General features: G+C 48.0%; 1 long non-coding RNA gene across 1 annotated transcript in view; it reads right to left on the reverse strand.

Moving 5' to 3' along the window:
- The window catches only part of LOC138503013 (uncharacterized), a 26,587-nt gene continuing 7,104 nt past the window's right edge, over positions 1-19,483 (reverse strand). Inside the window, exons 2-3 of the long non-coding RNA XR_011279563.1 lie at positions 346-548; positions 1-105 (exon numbers count right to left, since the gene is read on the reverse strand). This is a non-coding gene — a long non-coding RNA (uncharacterized lncRNA). The remainder of the gene's footprint in view (positions 106-345; positions 549-19,483) is intronic.

Consider the following 19,483-nt stretch of genomic DNA (forward strand, 5'->3'; position numbering starts at 1 on the left):
AAAAGATTTATTAAGAAAGTGATTTATTTAATTTCATCTATAATTAACTGAAAGGAAAACGTTGGATTCTGTTGGAGGCCCTTACGAAACAGCTCTGGGACTTTCCTAAAAAGATATAAGACAAAACAAGTTAGAACATCTGGTGGAAGAACCTCTGGCAGAAGCCAGTTTTTCATGTTAGAAACATTCCACCAGTAGACCTTGGTTTGGTAAATGCATGAATAGTCATTTTTGATTTAAAACCACAGGAAATGGCTCACCTTCAAGTGAAAGCGTATTCCTAACATACATTCACCCCCCCCCCCCCCCCCCCCGATGATGCCGGAGGCCTCAAGGGGTTCTTACCAGGTTTTATGGGGGATGGAGTAGTGGATCTTGGATGGAAGAAACCCATTGAAGGGAGAGGTGTAGGCTCCCATGTTGTCAAAGATTAGCCAGTCGCCTACTTTCTGTTCCGGCAGCTCCACGCCATCCGAAATCTTATCCACACAATCACAGGTAGGCCCCCAGAGGCTGCTGACATGTACTGGCTGACAAGTGGAGGGCTTCTGCAGAGGAGACATGATGTGTCTGGGTCAGGTAGATGAACAAGGAACAGGAGCCAGACTGACCCAGGTAAGTACCAAATAAACAGGCTGCTTTATTCCTCCTAGTTACAGCATAGCAGGTTAGAGGGGGAAGAAAAGGTTACATGCATTCACTCTAGCAGGTTAGAGGTGGGAGAGAAGGTTACATGCATCCACTCTGGCAGGTTTGAGTTGGGAGAGAAGGTTTCCGGCATCCACTCTGGCAGGTTAGATGTGGGAGAGAAGGTTACATGCATCCACTCTAGCAGGTTAGAGGTGGGAGAGAAGGTTACATGCATCCACGCTGGCAGGTTAGAGGTGGGAGAGAAGATCACATGCATTCACTCTGGCACGTTTGAGGTTGGAGAGAAGGTTGCATGTATCCACTCTAGCAGGTTAGAGGTGGGAGAGAAGGTTGCATACATCCACTCAAGCAGGATAGAGGTGGGAGAGAAGGTTACATGCATCCACGCTGGCAGGTTAGAGGTGGGAGGGAAGGTTACATGCATCCATTGTAGCAGGTTAGATGTGGGAGAGAAGGATGCATGCATCCACTCTAGCAGGTTAGAGGTGGGAGAGAAGGTGACATGCATCCACTCAAGCAGGATAGAGGTGGGAGAGAAGGTTACATGCATCCACCCTAGCAGGTTAGAGGTGGGAGAGAAGGTTACGTGCATCCAACTGGCAGGTTAGAGGTGCGAGAGAAGGTTACATTCATCCACTGTAGCAGGTTAGAGGTGGGAGAGATGGTTACATGCATCCACTCTAGCAGGTTAGATGTGGGAGAAGGTTACCTGCATCCACTCTAGTAGGTTAGATGTGGGAGAGAAGGTTACATGCATCCACTCTAGCAGGTTAGAGGTGGGAGAGAAGGTTACGTGCATCCATTCTGGCAGGTTAGAGGTGGGAGAGACGGTTACATGCATCCAGTCGAGCAGGTTAGATGTGGGAGAAGGTTACCTGCATCCACTCTAGCAAGTTAGATGTGGGATAGAAGGTTACATGCATCCACTCTAGTAGGATAGATGTGGGAGAGAAGGTTACATGCATCCACTCTAGCAGGTTAGAGGTGGGAGAGAAGGTTATGTGCATTCACTCTGGCAGGTTAGAGGTGGGAGAGAAGGCTACATTCATCCACTCTAGCAGGTTAGAGGTGGGAGAGACGGTTACATGTATCCACTCGAGCAGGTTTGATATGGGAGAGAAGGTTGCATGCATCCACTCTAGCAGGTTAGATAAGGGAGAGAAGGTTACATGCATCCACTCTAGCAAGTTAGAGGTCCAGAGAAGGTTGCATGCATCCACTCTAGCAGTTTAGATGTGGGAGAGAAGGTTACATGCATCCACTCCAGCAGGTTAGAGGTGGGAGAGGTTACATGCATACACTCTAGCAGGTTAGATGTGGGAGAGAAGGTTACATGCATCCACTCCAGCAGGTTAGAGGTGGGAGAGGTTACATGCATACACTCTAGTAGGTTAGATGTGGGGGAGAAGTTACATGCATCCACTCTAGCAGGTTAGAGGTGGGAGAGAAGGTTATGTGCATCCACACTGGCAGGTTAGAGGTGGGAGAGAAGGTTGCATGCATCCACTCTAGCAGGTTCGATGTGGGATAGAAGGTTACGTGCATCCACTCTAGTAGGTTAGTTGTGGGAGAGAAGGTTACATGCATCCACTCTAGCAGGTTAGAGGTGGGAGAGAAGGTTATATGCATCTGCATCCACTCAAGCAGGTTATGTGTGGGAGAGAAGGTTACATGCATCCACTCTAGCAGGTTAGAGGTGGGAGTGAAGGTTACATGCATCCACTCTAGCAGGTTAGATGTGGGAGAGAAGGTTGCATGCATCCGCTCTAGCTGGTTAGAGGTGGGAGAGAAGGTTACATGCATCCAATCTAGCAGGTTAGAGGGGGGAGAGAAGGTTGCATGCATCCACTCTAGCAGGTTAGAGGTGGGAGAAGGTTACATGCATCCACTCTAGCAGGTTAGACGTGGGATAGAAGGTAACATGCATCCACTCTAGCAGGTTAGACGTGGGAGAGAAGGTTGCATGCATCCACTCCAGCAGGTAAGAGGTGGGAGAGAAGGTTGCATGCATCCACTCTAGCAGGTTAGAGGTGGGAGAGGAGGTGAAATGCATCCACTCCAGCAGGTTAGAGGTGGGAGAGAAGGTTGCATGCATCCACTCTAGCAGGTTAGAGGTGTGTGTGAAGGTTACATGCATCCACTCTAGCAGGTTAGAGGTGGGAGAGAAGGTTGCATGCATCCACTCTAGCACGTTAGAGGTGGGAGAGAAGGTTACGTGCATCCACTCTGGCAGGTTAGAGGTGGGATAGAAGGTTATATGCATCCACTCTAGTAGGTTAGATGTGGGAGAGATTGTTACATGCATCCACTCTAGCAGGTTAGAGGTGGGAGAGAAGGTTATGTGCATCCATACTGGCAGGTTAGCGGTGGGAGAGAAGGTTGCATGCATCCACTCTAGCAGGTTAGAGGTGGGAGAGAAGGTTATATGCATCTGCATCCACTCTAGCAGGTTATGTGTGGGAGAGAAGGTTACATGCATCCACTCTAGCAGGTTAGAGGTGGGAGTGAAGGTTACATGCATCCACTCTAGCAGGTTAGATGTGGGAGAGAAGGTTGCATGCATCCGCTCTAGCTGGTTAGAGGTGGGAGAGAAGGTTACATGCATCCAATCTAGCAGGTTAGAGGTGGGAGAAGGTTACATGCATCCATTCTAGCAGGTTAGACGTGGGATAGAAGGTAACATGCATCCACTCTAGCAGGTTAGACGTGGGAGAGAAGGTTACATGCATCCACTCTAGCAGGCTAAAGGTGGGAGAGAAGGTTGCATGCATCCACTCCAGCAGGTTAGAGGTGGGAGAGAAGGTTGCATGCATCCACCCTAGCAGGTTAGAGGTGGGAGAGGAGGTGAAATGCATCCACTCCAGCAGGTTAGAGGTGGGAGAGAAGGTTGCATGCATCCACTCTAGCAGGTTAGAGGTGGGAGAGGAGGTGAAATGCATCCACTCTAGCAGGTTAGATGTGGGAGAGAAGGTTGCATGCATCCGCTCTAGCTGGTTAGATGTGGGAGAGAAGGTTACATGCATCCACTCTAGAGGTTAGAGGTGGGAGAGAAGGTTACATGCATCCAATCTAGCAGGTTAGAGGGGGAGAGAAGGTTGCATGCATCCACTCTAGCAGGTTAGAGGTGGGAGAAGGTTACATGCATCCACTCTAGCAGGTTAGACATGGGATAGAAGGTAACATGCATCCACTCTAGCAGGTTAGACGTGGGAGAGAAGGTTACATGCATCCACTCTAGCAGGTTGAAGGTGGGAGAGAAGGTTGCATGCATCCACTCCAGCAGGTTAGAGGTGGGAGAGAAGGTTGCATGCATCCACTCTAGCAGGTTAGAGGTGGGAGAGGAGGTGAAATGCATCCACTCTAGCAGGTTAGAGGTGGGAGAGAAGGTTGCATGCATCCATTCTAGCAAGTTAGAGGTGGGAGGGAAGGTTACATGCATCCACTCCAGCAGGTTAGTGGTGGGAGAGAAGGTTGCATGCATCCACTCTAGCAGGTTAGAGATGGGAGAGAAGGTGACATGCATCCACTCTATCAGGTTAGAGGTGGGAGAAGGTAACATGCATCCACTTTAGCAGGTTAGTCGTGGGATCAAAGGTTACATGCATCCACTCTAGCAGGTTAGAGGTCGGAGACAAGGTTACGTGCATCCACTCTGGCAGGTTAGAGGTGGGAGAGAAGGTTTTATGCATCCACTCTAGCAGGTTAGAGGTGGGAGAAAAGGTGACATTCATCCACTCTAGCAGGTTAGAGGTGGAAGAGAAGGTTACATGCATCCACTCTAGCAGGTTAGAGGTGGGAGGGAAGGTTACATGCATGCACTCTAGCAGGTTAGAGGTCGGAGACAAGGTTACGTGCATCCACTCTGGCAGGTTAGAGGTGGGAGAGAAGGTTACATGCATCCACTATAGCAGGTTAGATGTGGGAGAGAAGGTTGCATGCATCCACTCTAGCAGGTTAGAGGTGGGAGAGGAGGTGAAATGCATCCACTCCAGCAGGTTAGAGGTGGGAGAGAAGGTTGCATGCATCCACTCTAGCAGGTTAGAGGTGGGAGAGGAGGTGAAATGCATCCACTCCAGCAGGTTAGAGGTGGGAGAGAAGGTTGCATGCATCCACTCTAGCAGGTTAGAGGTGGGAGAGGAGGTGAAATGCATCCACTCTAGCAGGTTAGATGTGGGAGAGAAGGTTGCATGCATCCGCTCTAGCTGGTTAGATGTGGGAGAGAAGGTTACATGCATCCACTCTAGAGGTTAGAGGTGGGAGAGAAGGTTACATGCATCCAATCTAGCGGGTTAGAGGGGGAGAGAAGGTTGCATGCATCCGCTCTAGCAGGTTAGAGGTGGGAGAAGGTTACATGCATCCACTCTAGCAGGTTAGACATGGGATAGAAGGTAACATGCATCCACTCTAGCAGGTTAGACGTGGGAGAGAAGGTTACATGCATCCACTCTAGCAGGTTGAAGGTGGGAGAGAAGGTTGCATGCATCCACTCCAGCAGGTTAGAGGTGGGAGAGAAGGTTGCATGCATCCACTCTAGCAGGTTAGAGGTGGGAGAGGAGGTGTAATGCATCCACTCTAGCAGGTTAGAGGTGGGAGAGAAGGTTGCATGCATCCATTCTAGCAAGTTAGAGGTGGGAGGGAAGGTTACATGCATCCACTCCAGCAGGTTAGTGGTGGGAGAGAAGGTTGCATGCATCCACTCTAGCAGGTTAGAGATGGGAGAGAAGGTGACATGCATCCACTCTATCAGGTTAGAGGTGGGAGAAGGTAACATGCATCCACTCTAGCAGGTTAGTCGTGGGATCGAAGGTTACATGCATCCACTCTAGCAGGTTAGAGGTTGGAGACAAGGTTACGTGCATCCACTCTGGCAGGTTAGAGGTGGGAGAGAAGGTTTTATGCATCCACTCTAGCAGGTTAGAGGTGGGAGAGAAGGTGACATTCATCCACTCTAGCAGGTTAGAGGTGGAAGAGAAGGTTACATGCATCCACTCTAGCAGGTTAGAGGTGGGAGGGAAGGTTACATGCATGCACTCTAGCAGGTTAGACGTGGGAGAGAAGGCTACATGCATCCACTCTAGCAGGTTAGAGGTGGGAGAGAAGGTTACATGCATCCACTATAGCAGGTTAGATGTGGGAGAGAAGGTTGCATGCATCCACTCTAGCAGGTTAGAGGTGGGAGAGGAGGTGAAATGCATCCACTCTAGCAGGTTAGAGGTGGGAGAGAAGGTTGCATGCATCCACTCTAGCAGGTTAGAGGTGGGAGAGGAGCTGAAATGCATCCACTCTAGCAGGTTAGATGTGGGAGAGAAGGTTGCATGCATCCGCTCTAGCTGGTTAGATGTGGGAGAGAAGGTTACATGCATCCACTCTAGAGGTTAGAGGTGGGAGAGAAGGTTACATGCATCCAATCTAGCAGGTTAGAGGGGGAGAGAAGGTTGCATGCATCCACTCTAGCAGGTTAGAGGTGGGTGAAGGTTACATGCATCCACTCTAGCAGGTTAGACGTGGGATAGAAGGTAACATGCATCCACTCTAGCAGGTTAGATGTGGGAGAGAAGGTTACATGCATCCACTCTAGCAGGTTAAAGGTGGGAGAAAAGGTTGCATGCATCCACTCCAGCAGGTTAGAGGTGGGAGAGAAGGTTGCATGCATCCACTCTAGCAGGTTAGAGGTGGGAGAGGAGGTGAAATGCATCCACTCTAGCAGGTTAGAGGTGGGAGAGAAGGTTGCATGCATCCATTCTAGCAAGTTAGAGGTGGGAGGGAAGGTTACATGCATCCACTCCAGAAGGTTAGAGGTGGGAGAGAAGGTTGCATGCATCCACTCTAGCAGGTTAGAGATGGGAGAGAAGGTGACATGCATCCACTCTATCAGGTTAGAGGTGGGAGAAGGTAACATGCATCCACTCTAGCAGGTTAGTCGTGGGATCGAAGGTTATATGCATCCACTCTAGCAGGTTAGAGGTCAGAGACAAGGTTACGTGCATCCACTCTGGCAGGTTAGAGGTGGGAGAGAAGGTTTTATGCATCCACTCTAGCAGGTTAGAGGTGGGAGAGAAGGTGACATTCATCCACTCTAGCAGGTTAGAGGTGGAAGAGAAGGTTACATGCATCCACTCTAGCAGGTTAGAGGTGGGAGGGAAGGTTACATGCATGCACTCTAGCAGGTTAGACATGGGATAGAAGGTTACATGCATCCACTCTAGTAGGTTAGATGTGGGAGAAAAGGCTACATGCATCCACTCTCGCAGGTTAGAGGTGGGAGAGAAGGTTATGTGCAACCACACTGGCAGGTTAGAGGTGGGAGAGAAGGGTACATGCATCCACATAGCAGGTTAGATGTGGGAGAGAAGGTTGCATGCATCCACTCTAGCAGGTTAGAGGTGGGAGAAAAGGTTACATGCATCTACTCTAGCAGGTTAGAGGTGGGAGAAGGTAACAGGCATGCACTCTAGCAGGTTAGACGTGGGATAGAAGGTTACATGAATCCACTCTAGTCGGTTAGATGTGGGAGAGAAGGTTACATGCATCCACTCTAGCAGGTTAGAGGTGGGAGAGAAGGTTATGTGCATCCACTCTGGCAGGTTAGAGGTGGAGAGAAGGTTGCATGCATCCACTCCAGCAGGTTAGAGGTGGGAGAGAAGGTTGCATGCATCCACTCTAGCAGGTTAGAGGTGGGAGAGAAGGTGAAATGCATCCACTCTAGCAGGTTAGAGGTGGGAGAGAAGGTTGCATGCATCCACTCTAGCAGGTTAGAGGTGGGAGAGAAGGTTACATGCATCCACTCTAGCAGGTTAGAGGTGGGAGAGAAGGTTGCATGCATCCACTCCAGCAGGTTAGAGATGGGAGAGAAGGTGACATGCATCCACTCTAGCAGGTTAGAGGTGGGAGAAGGTAACATGCATCCACTCTAGCAGGTTAGACGTGGGATAGAAGGTTACATGCATCCAATCTTGTAGGTTAGAGGTGGGAGACAAGGTTACGTGCATACACTCTGGCAGGTTAGAGGTGGGAGAGAAGGTTACATGCATCTACTCTAGCAGGTTAGAGGTGGGAGGGAAGGTTACATGCATCCACTCTAGCAGGTTAGAGGTGGGAGAGAAGGTTACATGCATCCACTCTAGCAGGTTAGAGGTGGGAGAGAAGGTTGCATGCATATACTCTAGCAGGTTAGAGGTGGGAGAGAAGGTTACATGCATCCACTCTAGCAGGTTAAAGGCGGGAGAGAAGGTTGCATGCATCCACTCCAGCAGGTTAGAGATGGGAGAGAAAGTGACATGCATCCACTCTAGCAGGTTAGAGATGGGAGAAGGTAACATGCATCCACTCTAGCAGGTTCGACATGGGATAGAAGGTTACATGCATCCAATCTTGTAGGTTAGATGTGGGAGAGAAGGTTACATGCATCCACTCTAGCAGGTTAGAGGTGGGAGACAAGGTTACATGCATACACTCTGGCAGGTTAGAGGTGGGAGAGAAGGTTGCATGCATCCACTGTAGCAGGTTAGAGGTGGGAGAGAAGGTGACATGCATCCACTCTAGCAGGTTAGATGTGGGAGAGAAAGTTACATGCATCCACTCTAGCAGGTTAGAGATGGAAGAGAAGGTTACATGCATCCACTCTAACAGGTTAGAGGTGGGAGAGAAGGTTACATGCATCCACTCTAGCAGATTAGAGGTGGGAGAAGGTTATATGCATCCACACCAGCAGGTTAGAGGTGGGAGAGAAGGTTACATGCATGCACTCTAGCAGGTTAGACGTGGGATAGAAGGTTACATGCATCCACTCTAGCAGTTTAGAGGTGGAAGAGAAGGTTACATGCATCCACTCTAACAGGTTAGAGGTGGGAGAGAAGGTTACATGCATCCACTCTAGCAGGTTAGAGGTGGAAGAGAAAGTTACATGCATCCACTCTAACAGGTTAGAGGTGGGAGAGAAGGTTACATGCATCCACTCTAGCAGGTTAGAGGTGATCCACTCTAGCAGGTTAGAGGTGGGAGAGAAGGTTACATGCATCCACTCTAGCAGGTTAGAGGTGGGAGAGAAGGTTGCATGCATACACTCTAGCAGGTTAGAGGTGGGGAAGGTTACATGCATCCACTCTAGCAGGTTAGAGGTGGGAGAGAAGGTTACATGCATGCACTCTAGCAGGTTAGACGTGGGATAGAAGGTTACATGCATCCACTCTAGCAGGTTAGAGGTGGGAGAGAAGGTGACATGCATCCACTCTAGCAGGTTAGAGGTGGGAGACAAGGTTACATGCATCCACTCTAGCAGGTTAGAGGTGTGTGAGAAGGTTACATGCATCCACTCTAGCAGGTTAGAGGTGGGAGAGAAGGTTGCATGCATCCACTATAGTTCCCATCTATGCTTCCAGGTCTTTAACTGACTTTCCTTGAACCTCCAGGTCTCCCTTGTTCCACATACCTCATAGCATTCTACGAGGCCTCTCACTGCACACATACATACACATACACTTAGGTCACCACACGATCTCAGCTTTTAGCTACTTGCACATAGTGCGTAGTGAGGCAAAGTCTGATGGTACAGGCTGGGTGATGGGGCAGGGCAGTGCATGAGGACCAGGTACCATTAGCCATTCTCTGATGCAGTCTTTGAACGAGGTACGTGAAGGTGCCCCAGGATCGCCATTACATTAGGCTGAAGCCGGATTTCTGACCCTGTAACACCTGCGAGGAAGTCCAATGCCTGCGGCTGGCTACGGAGGGTCCCGGGTGCTGTCACCCGCTGTGATGTTGGACCCAGTGGAGATTCAATGGGGGAACCCCTAGACCTCAACGACCAATCCATATGTAAAGGATAAGAGCTGTCACAACAAAGACACCAAACCCCTAAAACAAGAGCAGGATAGGGACCCTCACCCCATAATGTGGTGGGGCACAGAAACGTAGAGCCGCCGTGTATGTGATTCAGGAAATAGCCACTCAAGTCCGGGTATCTGGAACTCATTCCTAAAACCCCATTTATTCACTATAAAACATAACACAGATACATGAAGAGATGGCTAATCACCATCATTTGGCATCTTATGATAACCAAAGCTGGCCTATTTATTTATTTATGGTAGAAGGGGCCTTATGTAAAGAGAAAAGTTCTACATGCTCGGATAAATTTTCTCACCACCAACCCTCTCCCCAAGAAGAGCTATCCATGAATTCATTCACATTAAATCACCGAGACTCAGACTCCAGCTCCAGCTCCATACATTTAATTTTAATATGATATCTTCAAACGGATTAAGAACAAACGATGCCACATAACCAATCATGATCCAAAGACTATAAATTAATGATCAACGTTCTTTGCTTTCAGGGATCTTAATCGACGGGCGCTTGGTCTTGTTAATAAGTCTCTAGCTGAGATGCCTGGTGATGATTTACAGGTAGAGATGGAAACATCAGAAACCAAACCTAGGATCTAGTGGGGGTCCCACAGGAGGCAGACTCTAAATGCATGGTCTGGTGGAGAAACAGCAGCAAAGAAGTGCCCACTGGCCTGACCCTGGACTGCCTGCCATGAGGTGAGGCGACCTTTGGTGTGTGCAGAGGGAAAGGCCATATGTGAGCGTAAGACCTCGCGGCAGCACAGCTCTGTTGGGAGCAGTGTGAATTTAGACTCCTGGCTGCACAGTCGCGGGAGGATAGTTAAGGGGCAATGCGCTCACCTTGGAAGCAGGATGACGCAGAGCAACATAGGTTCAAACCCCGGGTCCGTGCTTAGAAACCTCTGGGTATTAAGCGTGTTATAAATAACCAATTACAATTACAGATCTCCCAGGTGGTGCCAAAACCATGCTCTGATTACTGAATCTGATCCAGAGCTGTTTTTGATAATGCACCGTGGGACCTAGGGCCAATTTTAAAATGGGATAATTAAGACTACAAGTCCCAGAAAGCAAAAGAAAAAATAGGACTAAATGCACTACTCACACAACGTATGGGTAGAAGAGTTATGGCTGCCCCACGCCAGACAGGTGCCTGTAAAAAAGATAAGCATGCTCTACTGGCGGATGGAAGGCCTTGCAGAAGTGTACTGCTGCTGCATGGCTTCAGGTGGCACCCTCTGTAGCGTGCTAGACCCCACCCCCCCTCAAACTGAATGCGTATAACTTGTCAGGCTGATCAATTGTTCTAGTATTGCAAAAATCAGAATTGTAGTGCTTTGAAGGCCAAACAGGCACATTGTAGGGAAATATATATATTTATAGGGTCAGAATGCCTTACGCAGCACAGGTTATCTCAGGTCCTATACATATATTCTGAGTATCAAAAATATAGGCTGAAAACTGACCAGAGAATTAGTACTGCTTAAAAAGCAGAGTGGTCAGCCATTTCAATTGGGACAAGGTCAGGCAGATTTTAAAACGGTTGCTAGAAATACAAAATGGTAGAATTTCACAAAGCCATGCTGAAATAGTTAAATAATGTTCTCATAGCAGTTCATTGAAAGTTCACTGCTCAATGCTAACCAAGAAAGACATGCCCAGACATGTTTTGTGGAACTAATGAGTGGCACTCAAGCCAACCAACCCTGGACAGGAGAAGGGTTCGCCTTTAGTTATCAGACCCAATCGGACTGCATTGTGTAATAAATTATAAAATTACATCAGCCTTGAAACAGTATATAAGGAACTGATGTTAAAGAGAGTGCTGGGTGCTGTTGGGGTTTCTGCTGTCTGATTCCTGGTATCCTGTGAAGCAATAAAAGATGTTGTTGAAATCCAGCCTGAGTGCCTGCCTACCTCCCTGCTTGGTGTCCAGTCTATGTTCCCCGGTCCAGAGGTGCCAAAAGCTCAGAGAGGGCATTGGGCCCTTCTCTTCATTTGGCTGAACACGATGGAGACCCTGAGGATTGTCCTTCCAGGATCAAAGAATCATCCAGACAAAGGCACATGCTGACAGACATGGACCCTGGCAAGAATGGAAGGGTAAGTAAATGAATCTGCAGTGTGCCCCCATCCTTGCCAGGGGGGGGTCTTCTATGGCTGTTGGCATGTGTGATGATGGCGGGCATGCATTGGCACCTGTGGATTGGGGTATGTGTATGGGGAATGGGGTAAAGAGGGGGAGAATTAAAGAAATATTATTAAGGTGTCATTAAAAAGTAGGAAATATTTGTGTGTGTGCTTGCACCTTTTTCTGCGCCAATAGTTTCTTTCTCATTTCACCATTTTGTGTTCCCAGTTTGGGTAAATAAAGATTCCAATCCAGCATGTGCATAGGATATTTTTTATTTGTGGTTATTTTTGCCCTTTTGGATGACATGTGTTTCAGTCAGCTTCCCTGGCTCTTGCCCATCCAGCTGGGAAGCTGCCTGTTGGCGAAGACCTTCAAGAGTAGGACACTCTCTTTGACCTCTGCTGCAGTCTGCCCTACAGAGCCCACCTTCTGCCAGTAAAGACTGCAGTTCAGGATGGTCTGCAGGATCCAGATCTCCAACATGAGCAAGGTCCTCTTCCAGCTCTGATTCCTCAGCAGCTGAATCAACCAGACAAGGTTGCTCCTCACACTCAGCCTCAGCTGGTGGAGGGATCACAGGTGTGATCTTGGACAGTCCTCTCTGGGATGTCCTTGTTGGTAGCACAGGAGTGCTGCCTGGTTTCTTTTTAGAGGTTCTAGGTTTCATCTTTTCCTCTTTCTTTTTGGAAATTGCGGACAGTAAGTCCTGTGGACTGGGAGTTATAGTTTCCTCTATAATCTCCTCTGGAGATCCCCTTAAGGGCATTCCTTGTCTGCTCCTGTTTCCTTTTGCTGGGAGGCCTGGGGGTGCTTGATACAACTCTGAGAGTTTTGAAGTCATTCCCTAACAGGACTCTTCCAGGTACTTCACTCTGCACACTTCCAGGTATCTTGAGAGTCATGTCATTGCACTCGATTGGAGCTTGTAACGATGGAAGCATTTGGACAGGGCCTCCAGCATGCTTAGTTAAGATTTTGGTGCCCTAGCAACATCCTCAATCTTGAAAAAAGATTCCTCAACCACAGTTATGCTGGCCCCAGTGTCTCTGATGGCAGGGGTCTCCCGACCATTCACAAGAACACTGTCTTTATAATACTCTTTAGTATTATCTGGGATAGAGTTGTACACATCTAAATTCTGTTGTTCCCACAGACCCAGGGACACCGACGAAACACTGGCTGAGACATTCATGGGTTCCTCAGCCAGTAAGTGAATGTTTCCACTTGCTATTGGTACTTCATCCACAGGGGAGAAGGCTTAGGAGACAGTGTGGGCTCCTGATGTTTTACCCTTGCATCTGGGATCCCCTTTCACATGGTCAGTTGGCCCACAAGCATAACATTTTCCAAATGTATTGATGAATGGGAGTTTGTTCTGACACCCTTCTGGTTTGTCTCCAGTAGGTCCACTAGCCTGATTCGGTTTTCCCTATGGCTTATCCTTGTATGTTTGTGGCCATCTTTTGGATTGGAGGTATTAGAATTCTCTTTACTGTCTTTCTTGTGCTGCTTCCCCTCATCCTTCTTCTGGGTTGCCCCAGAGTCCTTGTGAATAGCCCTGTTGGCAACCCACAAGTCAGCAGCCCTTGCTAACTTGTTAGGATCAATTTCCTTAGAGTTAGCCAAGTGCTGTCTCAGCTCAGGAGAGTAGGCATCATAAATAGACTCCAACATAAACAGATTTCTCATACATTCATAAGTGTTAACTCTGTAAACCTTAACCCACTCATCTGAGTTGTTCAAACGTTCAGTCACCCAGGTAACCCAAGGGGTACCATCATGCTTTTGAGGGTTCTAAACCACTTAGGATACTGAGAAGGGGTCTTCCCAAATCTAGCTATCACAGTTGCGTACTCCTTTTTGCCTATATCCCCTAACTCCGTTACCACATCAGTTGCAACAGGGGGTAGTCTAGAAAAAGCCAAGGGATCAGCTGATTCCCTGTAATGTCTTGAATCCCATGGTTATACTCAAAAGAAGCCAAACAATCCAAAATATCAAGCTTAACCTCATACATACTTACTGCATCTTCGGGCATGCAAGGACTATTGGGACTGGAAGACCTAGAGGACTCTGGGAGAGAACCAGTTTCAATAGACAACTTTTTCATTTCTAATGCATGGATCAGTTCCATTTCCCTGAGCCTAAGCTCTTGATGCTTTGTTTCAGTTTGAGCTTGGATCCTTTTAAATTCTTACTCCAGTCTCATCTTTTCAAGTGAGACAAATTCAGGACATAAATTTGAACCTGATGGGGTCCCTGTGGTCAAAGGTTGAGGCCTGTGAGCAGGTAGAGGTAAGACAGGGCCTGCATTCCGAGACCCTTCTGCCTCATCCACAATATTAGAGCTGGGCTCCGACATATTATCATCCTCATCAACATTTTCCACATTTGCTGCAGGGGGGTGGAGGGGGTTTCAGACCCACTCCCCAGACTTCGGTATTCTAACAACTTTTCTATCAATTCAACCTTTTGCCTTTTACAGTGAGACTCCTAGCTTTACACATATCTCTCAATTGATCAACAGTTAAAGTAACTTGGGTCTCCTGTCTGTAGCTTTCCATATCAGTCATGATAAAACAATTGCTTCTCTAGTGTTGCTTAGACTTGTTAAGATTATATGAACAAAAGTAAAAGTAGCACTCTAAATGTAACAAGTATACTTTATCCCCCCGCTGTACCCCAGTGTTAGGCAGAATCACCTGCAGTACCCTTGTGGAACACTACAGGAAATTAGGACTACAAGTGTAAGCACAATTTCACCTTTGGCACAAGCCTGTACTACACAGTAAAGTGGTAGCGATGGCTGAGCAGCCAGACTTATCTCAAGAGTTTAAGTGAGCAGTAGAACAAGTTACACATAGAACCAATATTTCAGTGATTCAAATATACACTTACTCAAGGTTTCTTGGTAAAAGAATATACATTTATTTACACATTGACCTAGAAAACATTACACTAGCACAAGCAGCTCAATAGATTAGCTCCAAAATGAAGTGGGAGCAAAATGGCACTTCAAATACTTAGAAAAGGGAGGAAAAGATAAGGTTATAAGAATAGGCAGCCCAAATACATTAATAGGCAGGGCAAAGGGTTTCAGTTAAATACAACCAGCAATTCTTCTCAACAAGCCTGGGCCAAAGTTAATGGTTCAGAGTCTTTTGTCTAGGAGAGCACAGTTGTGGTATATAACGGTTAAGTCTCTGCCACGGATTTTCAAAGGATTTGGCTAGGCAAAACGTTTGACGAATGTTTAGAGAAGGACGAACCTTCGAAGTTGAGGAAAGTTTCACGCACTTTCTCGATGGCCGAAAATATTTCCGGACCGTGTTTGCACAGTACCTTTTTAAACGGAGAAAGCTGTAGCAGAGGCAGTTGTTCCTGGCAGGTCCAAGCAGGTCTCGCAGTTCCTGAGCTTCAGTCGTGGGTGCAAGAAGGAGAACGTTGAGAGGTTACTGCACTGCCCAGGGATGAAGCCAAATCTCTAGAAAGACGTCGCTTTAAGGTGTGAGTGCCTTAAAGACCACTAACTGGTTTCCTTCCCACTGTCTATCCAGTTTTCAAGCAGCACTCTGCTGAAAATTCGACCAGGAGGGGACCGTGTCCAGGTGGCTTGCGAGTTGGTTGTTCCCACCAAACTCAAGGGAAGAAGTTAACCTTGAAGGGCTTCTCTGTCGATTGGAGTTTCAGGCAATTCAGACCTGCAGCAGGGCTTCACCGGTTGTCCAGGAGTTGCAGCAGTCCTCTTCCTTCAGCTCATCTTCGGTTCTTTCGTTCCAGTGATTGACTCTTCTTTCCAAGTCCCAGAGACCTGCTTTTAAACAGTTTCCCCCCATTCATTCAGCCTGGCTGTCACTCACGCAGCAGGGTGCTGTCCTTGCCGGACAGTCAGACAGAGTGCATTCAGGTCTCCTAGGAGACTAAGCACAGGGTGTTTCAGGCACCTCCCTCACATTCTGTCCACCCAGACACTCTGGCACAGAAGAGGGCTTCAATACAGAAGCCCGCCAAAGGGCACAAACAAAAGAATGACTTTTCCTAAAAGAAATGGCGAAAAAAGTTGACCGGAGTCTGTTTTTACAGATAGGTTTTAGGCGCCATATTGAAAAACATGGTTACCCTTGATTTTGGGCTACCGTTGTTAGCGGTCGCGAAAAATCGTGGCAGTTGATCTAAACCACTGCCACCAGCCATTTAGAGCAGGAAAAGGTAACATGTTACTGTTACATGAGTGTTTTGAAGATAAGCAACCCCTCCAGCACTCTATAGGAAGATAGCGTGTGCTGTGTCAGTAAATTTAAAAAGGCTAGTAAAGCCAATTTACCTTTACAGGCTCTGGGAGGCAGTAGTCAGTCCCAGAGAAGGTATTTAAACCTTGGGGAGCCTGAAAGACACCCCTGTGCCACTGCACTGAAGATGCTGTGTGACACACATAAAAAGATGATGCCACTGGAGTTGTTTTAAGACTCCATAACCAAAGAACACAAAAGAAAACACACACAAAATATATGGAAGAGTGGGAAAGAAATGGCTCACACTCTTCCCAGGTAAAACATGAAATCCCAGAAATCCAGCAAAGTTGCTGGGGGGTCTCAAAAGGTAAGGGAAATTAGCACATTCTTGAGAATTCTCCCTAACATGCGGGTAAAGTATAACAGAACCCTGAACTGTAAACAGCTGTCCTAGGGCTTCATTTACTATTTTTTATAAACATTCTGCCTTTTGCAGTGCAGCCCATAGCATACAGCTGAGCCCCATGAAGAACTCAGCTGTCGCATAGTCACTGGTATAGCAGCCATCTTTGTGCCTGAACAAAATGCCTTGCCTGGTTTTATTTTGTTTTAAACTAGTCATCTCTGCTAGTAATTGCATAGTCACCTAATTTCTAACTAATATTCATATGCAATGTAATGCTCTTTATTTTCGTGTTTGCAAAGACTATGGGCTTCCGAAGGGCCTTCCACCCCACAGTGCTTGGAGGCCATAACAATGGCAGTAGGCGCTATACAAAAATAAACAACAGAACATACCATGTATCCAAGGCAACTAGAGAAGTGGCTACATTTATCCAAGATGCAGAACCAGTGTAGGCATGCTTTCTACCACAGAACGCTGCAGAGACGGTGGTCACCTTTATCCAAGATGACCTGGGACTACAACCAGTTCAGGCATGCTTCCCACCCCTGCATGGCCCAGAAGTTGTAGTCATAGGTATCCAAGATGACCAGGGATCAGAAACAGTGCACGCATGTTTTCCACCACTGCATGGTGTAGAAGTGGTGGTCACATGTATCTAAGGTGATCAGAGACAGGAATGGCTGCATGTCATAGAGGTGGTGGTCAAATATATCTAAGGTAACCAGAGACTAAAACCAGTCCCGGCATGCCTTCCACCACTGTATGGCATAGAGGTGGTGGACACCTGTATCCAAGATGACCAGGGACTACAACCAGTTCAGGCATGCTTCCGACCACTGCATGACATAGAGGTAGTGCCCACATGTACCCAAGATGATAAGAGACTGGAACCAGTGCAGGCATAGAGGTGGTGGTCACCTGTATCCAAGATGACCAGGGACTACAACCAGTTCAGGTATGCTTCCCACCACTGCATGGCCCAGAAGTGGTAGTCATAGGTATCCAAGATGACCAGGTATAAGAAACAGTGCAGGCACGTTTTCCACCACTGCATGGCGTAGAGGTGGTGGTCACATGTATCTAAGGTGACCAGAGACTAGAACTACTGCATGGCATAGAGGTGGTGTTCACATGTATCTAAGGTGACCAGAGACTAGAACCAGTGCAGGCAAAGAGGTGGTGGTCACCTGTTTCCAAGATGACCAGAGATTATAAACAGTGCAGGCATGTCTTCCACACTGCACGGCGTAGAGGTGGTGGGCACCTGTTTCCAAGATGACCAGAGATTATAAACAATGCAGGGATGCTTTCCACCACTGCATGGCCCAGAAGTGGCAGTCATAGGTATCCAAGATGACCAGGGATCAGAACCAGTGCAGGCATGTTTTCCACCACTGTATGGCATAGAGGTGGTGGTCACATGTATCTAAGATGACCATAGTCTAGAACCAGTGCAGGCATAGAGGTGGTGGTCACCTGTTTCCAAGATTACCGTAGACTAAAACAGTGCAGGCATGTCTTCCACACTGCATGGCGTAGAGGTGGTGGTCACCTGTTTCCAAGATGACCATGGACTAAAAACAGTGCAGGCATGCCTTCCACACTGCATGGCCTAGAGGTGGTGGTCACCTGTTTCCAAGATGACCATAGACAAGAAACAGTGCAGGCATGCCTTCCACACTGCATGGCCTAGAGGTGGTGGTCACCTGTTTCCAAGATGACCAGAGACTAGAAACAGTGCAGGCATGCCTTCCACACTGCATGACGTAGAGGTTGTGGTCACCTGTTTCAAAGATGACCAGAGACTAGAAACAGTGCAGGCATGCCTTCCACACTGCATGGCGTAGAGGTGGTGGTCACCTGTTTCCAAGATGACCAGAGACTAGAACCAGCGCAGGCATGCCTTCCACACTGCATGGCGTAGAGGTGGTGGTCACCTGTTTCCAAGAGACCAGAGACTAGAAACAGTGCAGGAATGCTTCCTACCACTGCATGACGTAGAGGTACTGGCCACATGTACCCACGATGACAAGAGACTAGAACCATTGCAGGCATAGAGATGGTGATCACCTGTTTCCAAGATGACCAGAGACTAGAAACAGTGCAGGCATGCCTTCCACACTGCATGGCGTAGAGGTGGTGGTCACCTGTTTCCAAGATGACCAGAGACTAGAAACAGTGCAGGCATGCCTTCCACACTGCATGGCCTAGAGGTGGTGGTCACCTGTTTCCAAGATGACCAGAGACTAGAAACAGTGCAGGCATGCCTTCCACACTGCATGACGTAGAGGTTGTGGTCACCTATTTCCAAGATGACCAGAGACTAGAAACAGTGCAGGCATGCCTTCCACACTGCATGGCGTAGAGGTGGTGGTCACCTGTTTCCAAGAGACCAGAAACTAGAAACAGTGCAGGAATGCTTCCTACCACTGCATGACGTAGAGGTACTGGCCACATGTACCCAAGATGACAAGAGACTAGAACCATTGCAGGCATCGAGATGGCGGTCACCTGTATCCAAGATGACCAGGGACTACAACCAGTTCAGGCATGCTTCCCACCACTGCATGGCCCAGAAGTGACAGTTATAGGTATCCAAGATGACCAGGGATCAGAAACAGTGCAGGCATGTTTTCCACCACTGCATGGCGTAGAGGTGGTGGTCACATGTATCTAAGGCGACCAGAGACTAGAACTAGTGCAGGCATAGAGGTTTTGGTCACCTGTTTCCAAGATGACCAGAGATTATAAATAGTGCAGGGATGCTTTCCACCACTGCATGGCCCAGAAGTGGTAGTCATAGGTATCCAAGATGACCAGGGATCAGAACCAGTGCAGGCATGTTTTCCACCACTGTATGGCATAGAGGTGGTGGTCACATGTATCTAAGATGACCATAGACTCGAACCAGTGCAGGCATAGAGGTGGTGGTCACCTGTTTCCAAGATGACCAGAGACTAGAAACAGTGCAGGCATGCCTTCCACACTGCATGGCCTAGAGGTGGTGGTCACCTGTTTCCAAGATGACCAGAGACTAGAAACAGTGCAGGCATGCCTTCCACACTGCATGACGTAGAGGTGGTGGTCACCTGTTTCCAAGATGACCAGAGACTAGAAACAGTGCAGGCATACCTTCCACATGGCATGGCCTAGAGGTGGTGGTCACCTGTTTCCAAGATGACCAGAGACTAGAAACAGTGCAGGCATGCCTTCC

Source organism: Ambystoma mexicanum, chromosome 11, assembly GCF_040938575.1.
Source record: "Ambystoma mexicanum isolate Mex_15411 chromosome 11, UKY_AmexF1_1, whole genome shotgun sequence".
In the NCBI taxonomy this organism is placed as follows: Eukaryota; Metazoa; Chordata; class Amphibia; order Caudata; family Ambystomatidae; genus Ambystoma; species Ambystoma mexicanum.